Raw genomic sequence first — 16,628 nt, 5'->3', positions numbered from 1 at the left:
GTACATATGCATACACATATACACATAGACACATATAAATGAGATTTTTAGCCTAAAAATAAATGGAAATGTATATTCATATAATAAAGAAGGGCGGAATAATAAACAGTGCAAATTTTGAATTTAAACATTGATATGGTAGAAATGCTAGAATTACAAATGTATACAAGCAATAAACAATATAAGAATTAAGAACATTATAGTGTGCATTAATGGTTAGGTCATGAAGAAATGTCTACTAATAAAACTTAGTACACAGATAACAACATATTAGCATATGTTTTTTAAAAGATCGAATGCTAAGCAATGCCTTAAGATAAGCAGGCAGAGTATTCCATTGTTTAACTCCCTGATAGAGATAAAACTGTTCACATTTCTTCACACGTACGAAGGAAAGAGTTAAGTTAGAGTCTCTTGTTCCATATTGGTGTGCTGATTGTACCTGAATTATTTTTTATCTAATGGATGGATATTAATGCAGCGAAAGTTTTTGAAACATCAAATTCATTAAGGAGAGTTTGTAGGTGTCCTCCAACTTCAGAATCGAGAGAGACCGGAATAGGGGTGATGTATGAGCTAAATAATCACTCGAAGTTATTATTCTCACCAGTTTTTTTTTGCATAATGATTAGCGGTTGCAGGACGTTTCTACTGCAACTCCCCACGCTGAAATGCAGTAATTTAGATGAGGAGATATTAAAGAGTGGTAGAGTTGTTTTAATATATATAGCGGGAAATAATCCTTCAGCCTATATATGGTACCTGTAACTTTGGAAATTTTATTGACTACCATATCCACATGCTTACTGAAGGTTAATTTATTGTCAAACATTACTCCTAAAACTTTTCCGCTGGACTTCTGGTCAAGAGTGTGATTTCCTATTGCAACTCTTATGTTACCGGGAACTTTGCGCAAAGAAAATATTATGAAATATGTTTTTCTCTCATTTAGGGTCAATTTATTCGATAGTAACCAATTTTTAACATTATTTAAGTTAGCAGTTAAAGAATTACAAAGAGAATAAATATTTTTATGACAAAGATGGAGCGTGGTGTCATCGGCAAAAAAGTATGGAGTTTAATCTGCCAACTGAGCGAGGCAAATCATTAATATAGATGAGGAAAAATAACGGTCCTAAGACTGATCCCTGAGGGACACCTATTTTGACATCCATAATCTCTGAAAGATGACCATCGAGCGTGACAAATTGTTTTCGATTTGTTAGGTAGGATTGGAGTAAGAGTAGTGCATTGCCTCGTATACCATAATGTTCCAGCTTTTGAAGTAGTATATCATGAGACACAGTATCAAAGGCTTTGCTCAAATCCAAAAAAAACCGCACCAAGGTATTCATTTTTATTCATTGCATTATAGATATTTTCAAGGAGGTCATGAACGGCATCACTAATACTTACGCCTCGTAAGAAACCATACTGACACGTAGAGAAGATGTTACAACTATTGAAGAAAGAGTAAAGTCGACTATACAATAGTTTTTCAAATATTTTATTCAACAAAGGAAGGCAGCTAATTGGTCTATAGTTATTAACATCTGATATGTCACCAGATTTGTGTAACACAGTCACACAAGCAATTTTCAAAATGTCAGGATAAATACCAGCATCTAAACAATGGTTGAATAGCATAGATATAGGAAAGGCAAGTAGGTTAGCATTGTTTTTATATAATCTTGTAGGAGGAGAATGAATATTTGCTTTTTTGTTTTTCATTTTTTTTTATAATGTTTATCACTTCAAATGGAGATGAAGGGGTAAAAAAATAGACTGCTGATTTGAGGGAGGCAAATAGGTACGGAAATCTAAGTTAATATTTGGAGGTAAAGCATCCCTTAGAGTAACGCCTGTTGTAGAGAAATGAAGATTAAAAGCATTTGCAATTTGTTTAGTGTCAGTAATGGTTTCCCCGTTTCGAATCAGTTTTCTGAGTGAGCTACTCTTTTTTTCTGCCCGGCCTTAGTGACGAGTTGATTAAGTCCCAAGATTTTTTGGCATCTCTACGGAGTTGGTCAAAAGTACTCTCAAAATAATTTTTCTTTGCCTTGCGTATTAATGTACATAACAGATTACAATAGTTGTTGTACTGTTGGCTACTATAATTACCCAATTTCATTCTTCGCTACAGATTATGTTTAATATTAATTGATTTAAGAAGTCCTTTGGAAATCCACCTATTCATCAATCTTTTAACACTAACAAATTTTGATTTTAGGGGAAAACACTCATTGAAGAAACTGTCAATCTTGTCACTGAAAGAGGACACACCTACGTGAGGATTTAAGGAGGCGTGTTTGTGAAGAGAGAGAGAGAGAGAGAGAGAGAGAGAGAGAGAGAGATTTGAAAGCTCTCCTCATCACCAAGAAGATCCTGGTTCGATTCCCGTCCTAGGCAGTTTTTACTCGAACTCTTTTACTCAGATCGGCTTGCTAAGCATATGTCGTAAATATTGTGAGACATGGCATTTAGCTTACTACCTTCTCCAAAGCACTGAAAACTGGAAGTTAGTATTTTTTGGATTCACTGCTACTAAGAAAAAGGATTAAGATATATATATATATATATATATGTGTGTGTGTGTGTGTGTGTATATATATATATTTATATACTGTATATATATCATGAGAGAAAGAGAGAAATATATACGCGTATATACGAAATTGTCATATTTATGAACAAAATTAATTAATTATAGTTAGTCATGATTAATGTATTTAAGCATTTATTTTTTTTATTTTAATAATTTATGCTTAAAACTATTTTCCTTGTTGTCTTTGTCTGTGCCACACCCTATGTCTTCCGGAGAACTTGCAAGCGAGTGTTTGTTGTTGTTCTTGTTGATGTTGTTGTTTTGTTGATGTTATTGTTATGGCCCGTTTAACGGCTCTCGGTGCGGGTTTGTAAATTGTTTCTTGGGTTTTATGTTGTTTACGTTCTCTTTCGTGTTTTGTAAATTTTCATATCTTTCCTTACCTTTCTCCTTTCTCATTGTGAAGTTGTTGGTTTTGTCTAGTGTTATACCATATCTCTCTCTCTCTCTCTCTCTCTCTCTCTCTCTCTCTCTCTCTCTCCATAGTGGTGTTTTCTTGTCTTAAAACCTAATTGGAACTCTCTCTCTCTCTCTCTCTCTCTCTCTCTCTCTCCATAATGATGTTTTCTTGTCTTAAAACCTAATTGGAACTCTCTCTCTCTCTCTCTCTCTCTCCATAATGATGTTTTCTTGTCTTAAAACCTAATTGGAACTCTCTCTCTCTCTCTCTCTCTCTCTCTCTCTCCATAATGATGTTTTTTTGTCTTAAAACCTCTCTCTTTCTCTCTCTCTCTCTCTCTCTCTCTCTCTCTCTCTTTCTCTCTCTCTCCATAATGATGTTTTCTTGTCTTAAAACCTAATTGGAACTCTCTCTCTCTCTCTCTCTCTCTCTCTCTCTCTCCATAATTATGTTTTCTTATCTTAAAACGTGATTGGATCTCTCTCTCTCTCTCTCTCTCTCTCTCTCTCTATAATGATGTTTTCTCATCTTAAAACGTGATTGGATCTCTCTCTCTCTCTCTCTCTCTCTCTCTCTCTCTCCATAATGATGTTTTCCTGTCTTAGAAAGTGATTGGATCTCTCTCTCTCTCTCTCTCTCTCTCTCTCTCTCTCTCTCTCCATTATGATGTCTTCTTGTCTTAGAACCTGATTGGATCTCTCTTTCTCTCTGATAGCACACTATGAAAACATATACAATAATATGATAAATGAAAAAGACACTGATGTAATATATCTAGATTTTGCAAAAGCCTTTGACAAGGTAGACCGTGATATATTAGAGAAAAAAATGAGAAAGCATAATATTGTGGGAAAGATAGGAAAATGGGTAAAAGAATTCCTGCAAAGCAGAAAACAGATAGTGGTTGCAAATGATGAGAAATCAGATGAAGTTCAGGTAAAATCTTGCGTGCCCCAAGGTACGGTATTAGCTGCACTGCTATTTGTTATTATGATCTCAGACATAGACTCTGATGTTAAAAACTCTATAGTGAGAAGTTTCGCCGATGACACAAGAATAAGTAGAGCAATTACTTGTGATGAAGATAGGAACTCACTACAAAGAGATCTAAACAAAATATATGAATGGGCGGAGATAGATAGGATGGTATTTAACTCCGATAAATTCGAATCAATAAATTATGGAAACAGAGAAGGAATGGTATGTGCATACAGGGGATCTAATAACGAGATAATCACAAACAAGGAAGCAATTAAAGTCCTTGGTGTAATATTAAATAGGAATATGTTATGCAACGACCAAATAGCAACACTTTTGGCTAAATGTAAAGCAAAAATGGGAATGTTATTCAGATACTTTAAAACAAGAAAAGCTGAACACATGATTATGCTTTACAAAACTTATGTACGTAGTACACTCGAGTACTGCAATGTGATATGGTACCCACACTACCAAAAGGATATTGCACAAATAGAGAGCGTACAAAGGTCCTATGCTGCTAGAATAGAAGAATTTAAGGACCTTGACTTCTGGGAAAGACTGCAAATTTTAAAACTATACAGTCTAAAAAGGAGAAAAGAACGCTACATGATAATACAAGCATGGAAGCAAATAGAAGGAATTACTGAAAACATCATGGAACTAAAAATATCAGAAAGAGCAAGCCGAGGTAGATTAATAGTGCCAAGAAATATACCAGGAAAACTAAAGAAGGCGCACAGGACATTAATCCACTACGCACCAGCATCGACAATGCAGCGACTATATAATGCGCTGCCAGTTCATCTAAGAAACATATCAGGAGTGAGCGTAGATGTGTTTAAGAATAAGCTCGATAAATACCTAAGATGCATCCCAGACCATCCAAGACTGGAAGATGCAAAATACACCGGAAGATGTATTAGCAACTCTCTGGTGGATGTACGAGGTGCCTCACACTGAGGGACCTGGGGGAACCCAAACATAAAATAAGCTAATAAGTTAAGCTAAGCTCTCTCTCTCTCTCTCTCTCTCTCTCTCTCTCTCTCTCTCTCTCCATAATGATGTTATCCTGTCTTAAAACCTGATTGGGTCGTCTCTCTCCCTCTCTCTCTCTCTCTCTCTCTCTCTCTCTCTCTCTGAGGCGAGAATGGAAGACACATACGTTCAGCATAACAAGTCAAAAAAGTTTTACGCCTAAAACTTAGAACACCGAACCGAATGGGTAACTCAGGAACAAGTTTACAAAGTTTGTATGGGCGAATAAGAAAATAGTTGACGGGTTTGTGTGTCTGTTTTCCTCTGTTTATGTTTCCATCCTTTTTTCGGTTCCTTTAACTCCCGAATTTGACTTTTATTGGTTACCTCAGATATAGGAGTCATTTCGTTGCAAATATTTATTTCCAAATCTTTTATGCATTTTTATTTTCAATCTCTTTCTCGTTGCTTTTCTCTTTCCCTTGAACGAATAGAAAAGTTATTGTTTCTCTTTTCCTTTTTGACGTTATTCGGAATTTCATTCAATTTCGTATATCGGTTATTTTTACGTTATTTAATGCTTTTTTATTTTATTTTCGTTTTACTTGCATTCTATTTCGTTTTGATGCTCAATTTATAGCGAGGAGGCTTATATTGGTTCGATTTATTTTGTAATATTTTATTGAACTTTAATTTTTTTTTTTTTTGTGTCCGGGTATATTTATGTTATAAAAAACAAGCGATTTAATTGAATGAATATAACTAATTTTAGTTTTTTTGTTATATTTTTAATATAGTTTGTTTTACTTAATTATGATGTATTGTAAATACTACTTGAATTAACGGCGATTAATCACTATAAAAATTTGTTTACAGGGTGATCTTAGTCAAGAACCCATGTCTTTGAAATATGGGAACGTGTTTGTTAGATATGAAATTGTATATACCTGTTTTAAGTATACAAAGGCACAGATAAGTAGAATCCGGAGAAGCTCTCTCTCTCTCTCTCTCTCTCTCTCTCTCTCTCGTATTTATTTTTTAAAATTTTTGTAGACACCTGCACATACTCATTTGGCATTCTTTAGTGGCGAAAAATTATTTTTTTTTCACGTTTACGAATATTTATTCTGTTAAAATAGTTGTCTTTAATTTAAGGAATTTTATGTACACATTTGATGGAGAAATCTGCAAATGCAGTACTTAGGTATATAATTGTGGATTATATAAGTTATTTAACACATCATTATTATTACCAGCCAAGCTACAGCCCTAGTTGGAAAAGCAAGATGCTATAAGCCCAAGGGCTCCAACAGGTAAAATAGCCAGTGAAGACGGGAAAAAAGGAAACAGATAGAATAGGGTGCCCAAGTGTAGCCTAAAGGAACATAACTCTAACCCAAGACAGTGAAAGACCATGGTATACAGGATATGGCACTACCCAAGACTGAAAAATAATGGTTTATGTAGTGTTATTCTCCTAGAAGAGCTCCTTGCCAAAGATAAAGAGTCTCTTCTACCCTTGGCAAGAGGAACAATTACAATGTAGCAGTTAACCCCCCTTGAGAGAAGAATTGTTTGGTATCTCATTGTTGTCGGGTGTTTGAGGAGAGAGGAGCATATTTAAAGAATAGGCTATATTAGTCGGTGCGTGTGTGTGTAGGCAAAGGGAAAATTAACCGTAACTATCTGGCAGGTCAAAAGACCCAATAACTCTCTAGCGGTTGTATCTCAACAGGTGGTTGGTGCCTTGGCCAACCTACTACCTCTATGCAGGTATATTTCTTATCAAGTTTAATTTTGAATAACTGTATTGTCCCATACGACTGATTAATCCAATCGCCTTTTTTTCAAAATTCGTTCTTTTCCGCATTTCATTGTATTAAATAATGGACCATCAAGTCATCACTGTAATGAAAACCTGGATCTTTAATATTTGTGCGTTTCATTTTTTTTCCATTTGTATTAATAATGTGGATTTCATTATATTTTTTTTTTCAAAAGAACCTTTACTTCGTGTTTAAATAGAGATGAACACTTGTATTAATGTTCGTTTTATGAAATAATTCGTATACCTGTTCAATTATTCTCTTTTGTCTCTTAAATGTGTTAATAGAAAACATAAGTTGATGGTTTGTTTGTATATGGCCTGAGTAAATCTAATATATATATATATATATATATATATATAGAGTGCATTTTGCTCTGTTCTCTTGAACAATTAAATTAAATTTAGCGTTACTCTGTGAATTAATAATGTGCCGTCTTTTGTGCCTCATTAATTTAAAAAAAGAATAATACATATATTCTTAATTTTTTTCATCACTTCACGAAAGGAATAGATTATAGTAATTGTATTGCAGTCTTCAGTGTTTCAATTAAATCATTGATTAAATTTATACATAAAAGTTTTATTCGATCTTAATTTAGTTGAGTAGATTAATTAAACCCTTTCATCACTAGTCTTACGTATCTCATTACATAACGTATAACGTAATCTATTGCGTATTACGTATGTAGTCCCAACAACGAGGTATGATCTACACATCCTTAACCTGAGTGAAGAGAGGGGGGGGGGGAGGGGGGGTTAGTATTTACCTTCTAGGGGTATGAGGATGCTCTTTAATGCGCATTGGGATGTGCGCATTTGTAGGCATCATTATCCTCCAAGAGTAAGTGGTCGTTTTGGTCAATGGTACAACTGCATTGCCCGTTTGCTTAGTTGGGCGGTATTTTTACTAATTTGAATATATATATATATATATATATATATACATATATATATAATGTATATGAATATATACACGCATATATATGTGTATATATATATATATATATACTGTATATATATATATATATATATATTATTGATTTAAACTTATCCGATTTTCGGAACTGCAAGGTTACTAATGTTTCAACGAGCTGACTGATGAATATTATGATGAGGATTTTCTTTAAAAGTTGATTAATTGTTTGGATTAATTGGTCAAAACCCAATACAGTAGGCTAATCCTTTTTGATGAATTTACACTTTGAAATATCTTGAATTTAATCACTGGTTTCTTCTACAATGACCCTTTAAAATATCATTAATTAGATTCAAATTATCTGGGGTCATCATGCAACTCACTTTAAAGTTATCCCCTGTTCATTATAAATACGTTTTTTTATTGACTGCGAGGTTGACGACGTCAGCAACACTTACGTCTTTTATTTTTCCCTTTTGGTCGCTTGATTGGCAAACATCTTTACCCATCACGTAGTAACTTTTAATTACACACACACACACACACACACACACACACATATATATATATATATATATAATATGCGTATATATCACCATGCCTAATTCATTTGAAGGTATGGTAACAGAGATTCTACCCCATGATTGTACCTATTTACTTTTCTGTCTTATAAATATATATCCATGCATATGTAGAGAACCATACTTATAGATGTATACATGCTTATATAATGTGTTGTGATATGCTGCGCAGTGTGTCTATTCTTGGATATCTGTATTGTGTTTATATTTCTACAGAAATCTTATATATGGGAGCAGATACATTTGATGAGGGTAGGATGAGAGAAGAGTCGCAGCAAGAATAATAGCAGAATGTGAGCAAAAGATTAGGAGATAACTTTCAGTGTCTATATAAGACTAAGATGGAATGTATTAAATGTATTGGTGAACTAACTCTCCTCTATGGAAGTGTAGTGTTAATATGCAATACAAATAAAAGAAAGAAGGTGGGGGCAGTAAAGATGATTTGCTTAAATATTATTTGTGGTAGAAAACTTAAATTATGAGAAGTAGAATATTCTTAGCATACATTAAAGAATTAATCAAGAGCATTTAAAGGTATAAAGGTTGCTCATGAATGGCAGAGGTAAGGGACAGTGACATTGCCCTAGCAAGGAGGAAAATGCTTTAGGGACTGACCATATGTGCATATGATCAACGCCATCCTTAGCTCATATGAATGGTCAGGTTGCAGGCACTAAAGGAACTAACGTTTGAGCGGGACTCGAACCCCAGTAAGACGGTCACGAGGAAGAGGGTGATAGGTTGGTGAAAAGAACATGCATTCACAAAGCGTTGGTAGACAGTAGCAGATTTGTGTTTTATAACGTGCTACTTTCAATGTGTCTGTGAATCAGCGCTATCAGTAACCCTGCAGTTCTCTCATCTCTGTTTGACCGGAAAAGGTCGTCGATTGGTTTCTTCCTACTCAAGTTTTGGGTGTATGTTTGTCTGAATTTACGTTTGGTTTTTGTATTTATAAGTTTACTTCTTTCTGTTTATCTAAAAGTGGACCAAAGTTTTTTTTAAATAACCGGATTATTTTATTTTATTGTGAATTGGATTTTTTCTTGTAATTTGCGAATTACTTTGTTGCTGTTACATGTGTAGGTTATGGAAATGTAATTTGTGGTGAAAGTATAATTTTAAGTCCAAATGTGTATGAGTTCTTTTTGAACCAATATTTAGGGTTATAAACCGCATAGGATTTATTTTTCAGTTAGCGAGGCGATTTTTTATACGCTTGAAAATTTCGAACTTTTTCTAATCATGAAGTGAGAGTTTTCTATATGTGGTTTAAATTATAATTTGTTTATGATTAACGTATGTATTTAATCCTCCAGTTAGTTAGAATTTTTATTACAGTAACCTATACGTTTTTACGGATTGTCAATATGACCCTGGAAGCAAAATTTACCCTGACCTTACCTCATATCTAAAACCATTTTCTCTTCGCATTCGTAAAAAAAAATGTCAATACGCTGCCTTTTCTTCGGAGATCTGCATTTCATTATTAAGGTTTTAGAGTTGTGGTAGCCTGTTGGTAACGTTCTTGCCTGGTGGTTGCCAGAATGGGGTTCAAGTCCCTTTCAAAGTCGCTAGTTCCTTTGGTCGCGGCAACCTCGCCATCCATGTGAACTGGGATGGGGCTAAGGGGGAGCCTATAGACCTATCTGCTGATCCATCAACAGGCATTGCCTGGCCCTCCTTGGTTCTAAATTGGGTTGAGAAGGGGTTTGGGCGCTGATCATATGTATGTATGGTCAATCTCTAGGACGTTGTCCTGCTTGATAGGGCAATGTCAATGTTCCTTGCCTCTGGCATTCTTGAATGGCTTCTAAACCTAAACAAATTTTACTATATGAAACGATGCGCATTTAAGTTTATTCAAGTTTATAGGTAATAAAGACCATATCACCCCTTTTTCATTACTGTTTGTATATATATATATATATATATATACATATATATATATATATATATATACCTGTATACTTTATATATGTATGTATAAAGAATTTAGTTTTTCATTCCTTTGATGAAGAAGTTTCGAACATTTATTGGATGTTGTTTTTTTTTTTTTCATCAAGGGTAAAATAGAAATGGTTGTGTGGTAAAATATCTTCATTGGATACATGGATAAAATATACTCTCTCATATGTATTTACACACACACACACACACACACACACATATATATATATATATATATATATATTAATTCTTGCATTTTTACTTTGATTCATATACATAGAACTTCATAATTTCTTTTAGGTTCTCAATCAGAGAATACTGTTTTCATAGTCACCAAATTAGTTGTTATATACTAGTGTATGCGACCCGTCAAAATGACGACTAAATAGATATGCTTATACGCGTATGTGCACTCAACAACAGATTCACCACTTCTCACTCCCTCCCCCTTTCCTAACTACAACACGGCAGTTTGTGCAGTTTATGGGAGATTGTTGTTTTGCGAGTAGTTGTTCAGTGAGACGAATATATATATATATATATATATATATATCCTGACGCTTGCTCATTATTATGTAGGGAGATTATGTGTGGTCGAATTTTACCTCTCTGTTCACCCCCCCTCTTAAGTTTCTTGATTTATCCACTGCCATTTTCCCTCTACAATTTTTAAAATATTTATTGTGACGACTTTCTTGCTTCGACTGAATAGCTCCCTAAGTGTGAATACTTTAATTTTTTTTTTATGTGAAATTTTTTGCAGTGTTAGTAGTGCTTGGTATATGAAAATTATTTAAAAAAAATTTTATATACTTAATTTATAGATATTCTTATAAGTAAATTAGCTTTTTTATCATCAAAATTACTACCCCTTTCTCGATATTCATTATTGAATCATATATATATATATATATATATATGTGTGTGTGTGTGTGTGTGTGTGTATGTATGCATGCATGCATGTATGTTTGTCTGGGAGCAGCACTTACACATTGAAGTAGCAATTTCAATTACCTTCGTTCTTTGTTATTTAATTGCAGCATCTGTTATTGTTTCATTACCATCTCTTCACATGAGCCTGTTTACTTGATTCTCCATTATGAAGATCTCCCAAAGTTCGTTGCGGACATTTCTGTTCTTGAGCGAGAGGAAAACTAATTTCATTTTAAAACCAGTGTTCATTATTGCGATGTCGGAGCTAAGCGTTCTATGGTTGCTTTATAGCGTCCTTTATAGCCGTTTTTCAATATGTGGAATAATAACAATAGTAACTAGAGGAGCACTCAGTAGAGCGCATACCTCCGCGTCGGCAGCTTATTTCTCGATGTTTTGCTCAAAATATGACCTTGACCATTGACTTTAACCTGTATTAATTGACGGGGATTTTCATACACTCAAATATGAACCAAGTTGGAAGTCTCTGAGACAATGATGTCCAAACTTATGGCTAATTACGTGAATTGGACATCTAACTTGACTTGTGACCTTGACCTTCCAAAATTTAATCATTTCCGTCTGTTTACATAACAGTTAATCACTGTGGCCAGGAAGCTGTTAACAAACAAACTTACACACACATACACATCAAACTACCTTTATAAATTAAATTTACAGAAAATTTCACCCGTTTCTGTAGAGTTTATATCCATCGTAACTTTTATATTTAATCATAAATGGATCTGATATACCTCCAAGGTTGCCTCCTCTCATCATCATATCCATCTACTATGTTTTCCTTCTGGTCTAAAACCTAATGTAGCATACTGTTTTTGTTACCCTTTATTCTTTCCTAGGCACATTCTTCTCATTAAATCCGGCATTACATTCATTCAAACCATACAGCATGACCACTCTTCCATGTTCGGTCAACTCATGTATGTGCATCAGCTAATTAATGACTGGATGGATATATTCTTGTGTAAAACCTATATTGTATTTTTTTTGTGGTGATGGCAACTGGCCAAACCCCAGGCATGAATAAAGACTTGTGTGAAGCCGTTGTCCTGCAGTGAACTAGAAACGGTTGCATTTGTTGCGTGTGTACACACACACGCACACACACACACACATATATATATATATATATATATATGTGTGTGTGTGTGTGTGTGTGTGTGTGTTTGTGTAAGCTATTTTTATTTACGTACACATAACCATTTCTTTTAGAAGTGTCAATGAAAAAATTTCAGAGTCTTCGTCATAAAATTTCTGGCCATCACTCGAAATAAAAATCTTCCATACACGTCAATTTTATACTCCACTTTGTCTTGATAGACTTGCTCCATTCCCTCCACCTTCTTCGCCACCTTCCTCGAGAGTTCTTTCGCCATCACGACTTTGATAAGTTTTTCCTTATCTCCTGTTTCAACTTTTTCTTTGAAAGGAATCCTTCATGGGAGATTTTTTTGTTTGACGAGTAGGAAGGTTGTTGATTGCTTGCTCTCTCTCTCTCTCTCTCTCTCTCTCTCTCTCTCTCTCTCTCTCTGGAATCCCCGCATGAATAGACACAACACAAGGGTAGAGAAACAGATAATTCAGAAGGGCTTATGAGCTTCTTTGGTCGCATATTGAAAAGAGGAGCCTTTTGGGGAAGGAGGATTCTCAATCGTGAAAGGAAGGAAGGAAGGAAGAGAGAGAGAGAGAGAGAGAGAGAGAGAGAGAGAGAGAGACGGAGGAACCAGAGTTGGATGGGGAAGGGGAGAGGGATTGGCGAAAAAAATTAAGAAAAAGGAAGTTAGTGAGAGTTTATTTTGGGCGAAGGCAATAAACACATTCGTGTTGAATAAGGGTTCCAGCTTTTGAAATTGGAGAGAGAGAGAGAGAGAGAGAGAGAGAGAGAGAGAGAGAAACCATTATAAAATTTTTTAATTAGATTTTACCGTAGAGCGAACGTGAGAGTATAGAAACTGTTTACAAACATTGTGGAGAGGTAGAGAGAGAGAGAGAGAGAGAGGAGAGAGAGAGAGAGCCATTATCAAATTTGTGAAATAGATTTTAAAATAGAGAAAGTGAGAGTATAGAATTTTCACAAATAATGAGAGAGAGAGAGAGAGAGAGAGAGAGAGAGAGAGTGAGTATGATAGTGGATGGACTCTTCTCCTATATCCTGCCAAAAGATTTTACAATTTCCCACTTCTTTGGTTTCGTACCCGCAGACGATGGTTCCCCCGAGTTATTTAGACAAATACGGTGAGATGATATTGGATACGTTTTGAGAAAATCTTCCTCCGTATTTGTATTCGGTTTTATGTCTTGTTTCGGGTCTCGGGAAGTAAACTTGTGTTTGGGAGGACGCTCACCTAAAAGGGGGGAAAGAAGTTGGTACGCGAAAATATTTATGGTAAATATCAGGTGTGTAAACAGTGGCGCCCAATGTTGTTTCCTCGTTTAATTTTGTTTCGTATTAGATCGATTATTTCAGCAATCTCCAACAGATTTTGCAGATTTGAGAACAAAGCCCTCAGAAGGATATTGGGAATTCAATGGCAGGACAGAATTAGAAATGAAATTATAAGAGAGATTACTCGAATGTCATATGTGGATGAGATCATGGTGAAGGGTAGATGGGGATGATTTGGGAATAATCTTCGCACTCCCCAAGAGAGATTAGTTCACCAAACGTTTAACTGGGTTCCATAAGCCACTAGAAGAGTTGGAAGACCCAGGCCTACATGGCTGAGGACTATGAAGCATGAAGTAGATGATGAATGGAGAAGTATTGATTTAAAAGGTCAAGGTGAGATGACTAGCGAAATCTAACCGAGGCCCTTTGCGTCAATTGGCGTAGAATGAGATGATAAAATGATGATGATGACGTCTTCATCAGTACATTTTTCGTCTACGGCAGTAGGCTATAATTGGTTACTTCCTATGTAATACGAAGCAGTATTATTAATTAGTACGTTGTTACTATATTAATTATTGATATTTCTTTGTCACTAGTGGCCGCAGAATAAAACAAAAGCGGTCAAAAAGGTTTTGAACACCTTAAAAAAAATGTTCCCTTTTGAATTACTGCTTCAACTAGGTCATAATTTTATGTTTCTTTTGTTTGTTCGCATATTACGTAGAAGGATCAAGTAAGGTTGTGTAAATTACATCTGAAATTCCACGGAGAGAGAGAGAGAGAGAGAGAGAGAGAGAGAGAGAGAGTGATAGAGAGAGAGAGAGCGTGTAGTAATTGCCGATAAGCGATTATATTTTTGGAGAAATGATAATGACATTTTTAGGAAGAAGGGACTAATAGGGAAAGAGAACGAGCGGATTTTTTACTTTCGATGGGTATTTGCAATTTCCGAACGCTCTTGATGCTAATGGCTTCCTAAGGATGCCAGGATATAAGTTATAATTCCGCTGCATTGGCCGAGGTTCCCTGTCATTAGTTAGCCAGAGACTTAGAGGTTGCTTCCCATTCCTCTTTAAGGTTTAAATGTGACTCGTGAATGCCAGAGGCAAGGGACATTGGCAATGGCCTAGTGAGTGGCCATATGTACATATGATCACCGCCTAAGCTCCTCTCCTTCCAAGCTCTGACCAGGGAGGACCAGGCAATGGCTGACGAGGTAGACCTATAGGCTCTCCCAAACCCCTATCCTTAGTTCACAAGAATGGTGAGCTTGCCGACTTAACAGGAAACGATCGACTCAGAGCGGAACTCGATTTCCCGTCTAGCAGAACGACAGGCAGAGACCTGATACCGAGACCGAGACCCGAGACCTGGGACCGAGACTGAGACCGAGACCGAGACCAATACCGAGACTTGAGAACAGAGACCGAGACCTGAGACCGAGACCGAGACTGAAACAGAGACCATAGACCGAGACTGAGACCGAGACCGAGACCTAGACCTGAGACCAAGACCGAGACCTGAGAACAGAGACCGAGACCGAGACCGAAACAGAGACCATAGACCGAGACCGAGACCGAGACCTAGACCTAGACCTGAGACCGAGACCGAGACCGAGACCGAGACCTAGACCTGAGACTGCGACCGAGACCGAGAGACCGAGACCTGAGACCTGAGACCGAGACCGAGACGTTTCCAATAGGCCACCGCAACCCCAACAAGTAAATCTTTTGGAAGGTGATCAAGCAGTGACATTTGAATCATGATTCCTATTGATGGAAATAGGAAAACCACCACCTACAGTAATAGAAGATCTAGATCCCTGGATTCGGCTGACATTTTCCCATCGTCAGTAGGCTGGTCCCACTTTTCAGGCTTTTAATGCAACTCCATTCTCGTTTTCTTTTTTTAAATTTTATTTTTTTTATCTCTTTCAATTGCATTTATTATTGCAAATACGGATTTTCACTTTAGTTATAACTAGTTGCCGAGTGTTTTTGCCTGCTTCCGTATATAGTTCCATCTAGTTGTAACTGCGATACTTTATATCTACACTATACTGTCCTACTGTGCATGCTAAGTATCCTTGCTCATTAAGCTTTAAAGCAAGATCTTACATTATTACCTTATTGAACAACAAGTAAGACATATTTAGACTCATCAAAATCATTAACATCCAGATGATAAACTATTGTCGGTTAGTTAGGAATATTATATAGAAATTTATAATGCAGTTAATATTAGGAAATAAGGATTTGTTAGGATTCTGTGTTATTTTGTTGGCTTTGTTTATGCAGAATCGTTTTATGACTTTTATTTCTGCTTTTCTTCATCTTTCTTAATACTTACTTTGGTTTTATCGAATTTCATAAATGATCAACATAATGAACCGATTTTGAAGATTTCGTAATTATTAGTTTGCCTTGTAATTTAACTGATAATTTTTACAGCAGCGGTACTTTAGCCCCGCCCACTGTTTGGATTTAGTTGCCACATTGCACAACTGAAATGACTATTAAAGCCTCAAATTTATAACCGAAAATGTCTTAACTACTTAAGCCAACCAATTCTGACTTTTAATCATACATTTACGTAACATATTATATATAGTCATATCGTTGAAAATATGAAGATATCTCAAGAAATTATTTGTATTCAAACCAGTTATGCGGATTTCTGGAATTCTCTTATCTTCCCCTAAGTATAACATTTATATGCTAATGAGACCTTTCCTACCCCCTCACCCCTCATGCCCTCCCTTCCCCCTTCCTTCCCCCGCCTTCCCCCTTCCCTCCTCCGGCCCGTAACCTTTATGTTATTAATATATGCGAGTTTCCATTTACCCGCTTCTTAAGCGTCTAAGTTTTGGTTAAACTCGAGTGGAGAACCTAAGAGGGTCGGCGGAGATAAGCGGCCGTTGGGAAGAAGAGAGATTTGATCTAAGGGAGGATTCGGTGTAAGGGATGCTAGGTTTTTCCTTTTAGGAATGGCGGTTTTTAGAGGAAGTACGTATCTCTCTCTCTCTCTCTCTCTCTCTCTCTCT

This window comes from Palaemon carinicauda, chromosome 14 (genome assembly GCF_036898095.1).
Source record: "Palaemon carinicauda isolate YSFRI2023 chromosome 14, ASM3689809v2, whole genome shotgun sequence".
In the NCBI taxonomy this organism is placed as follows: Eukaryota; Metazoa; Arthropoda; class Malacostraca; order Decapoda; family Palaemonidae; genus Palaemon; species Palaemon carinicauda.
The sequence above is the reverse complement of the archived record's forward strand: the minus strand, read 5'-3'. Positions refer to the sequence as shown.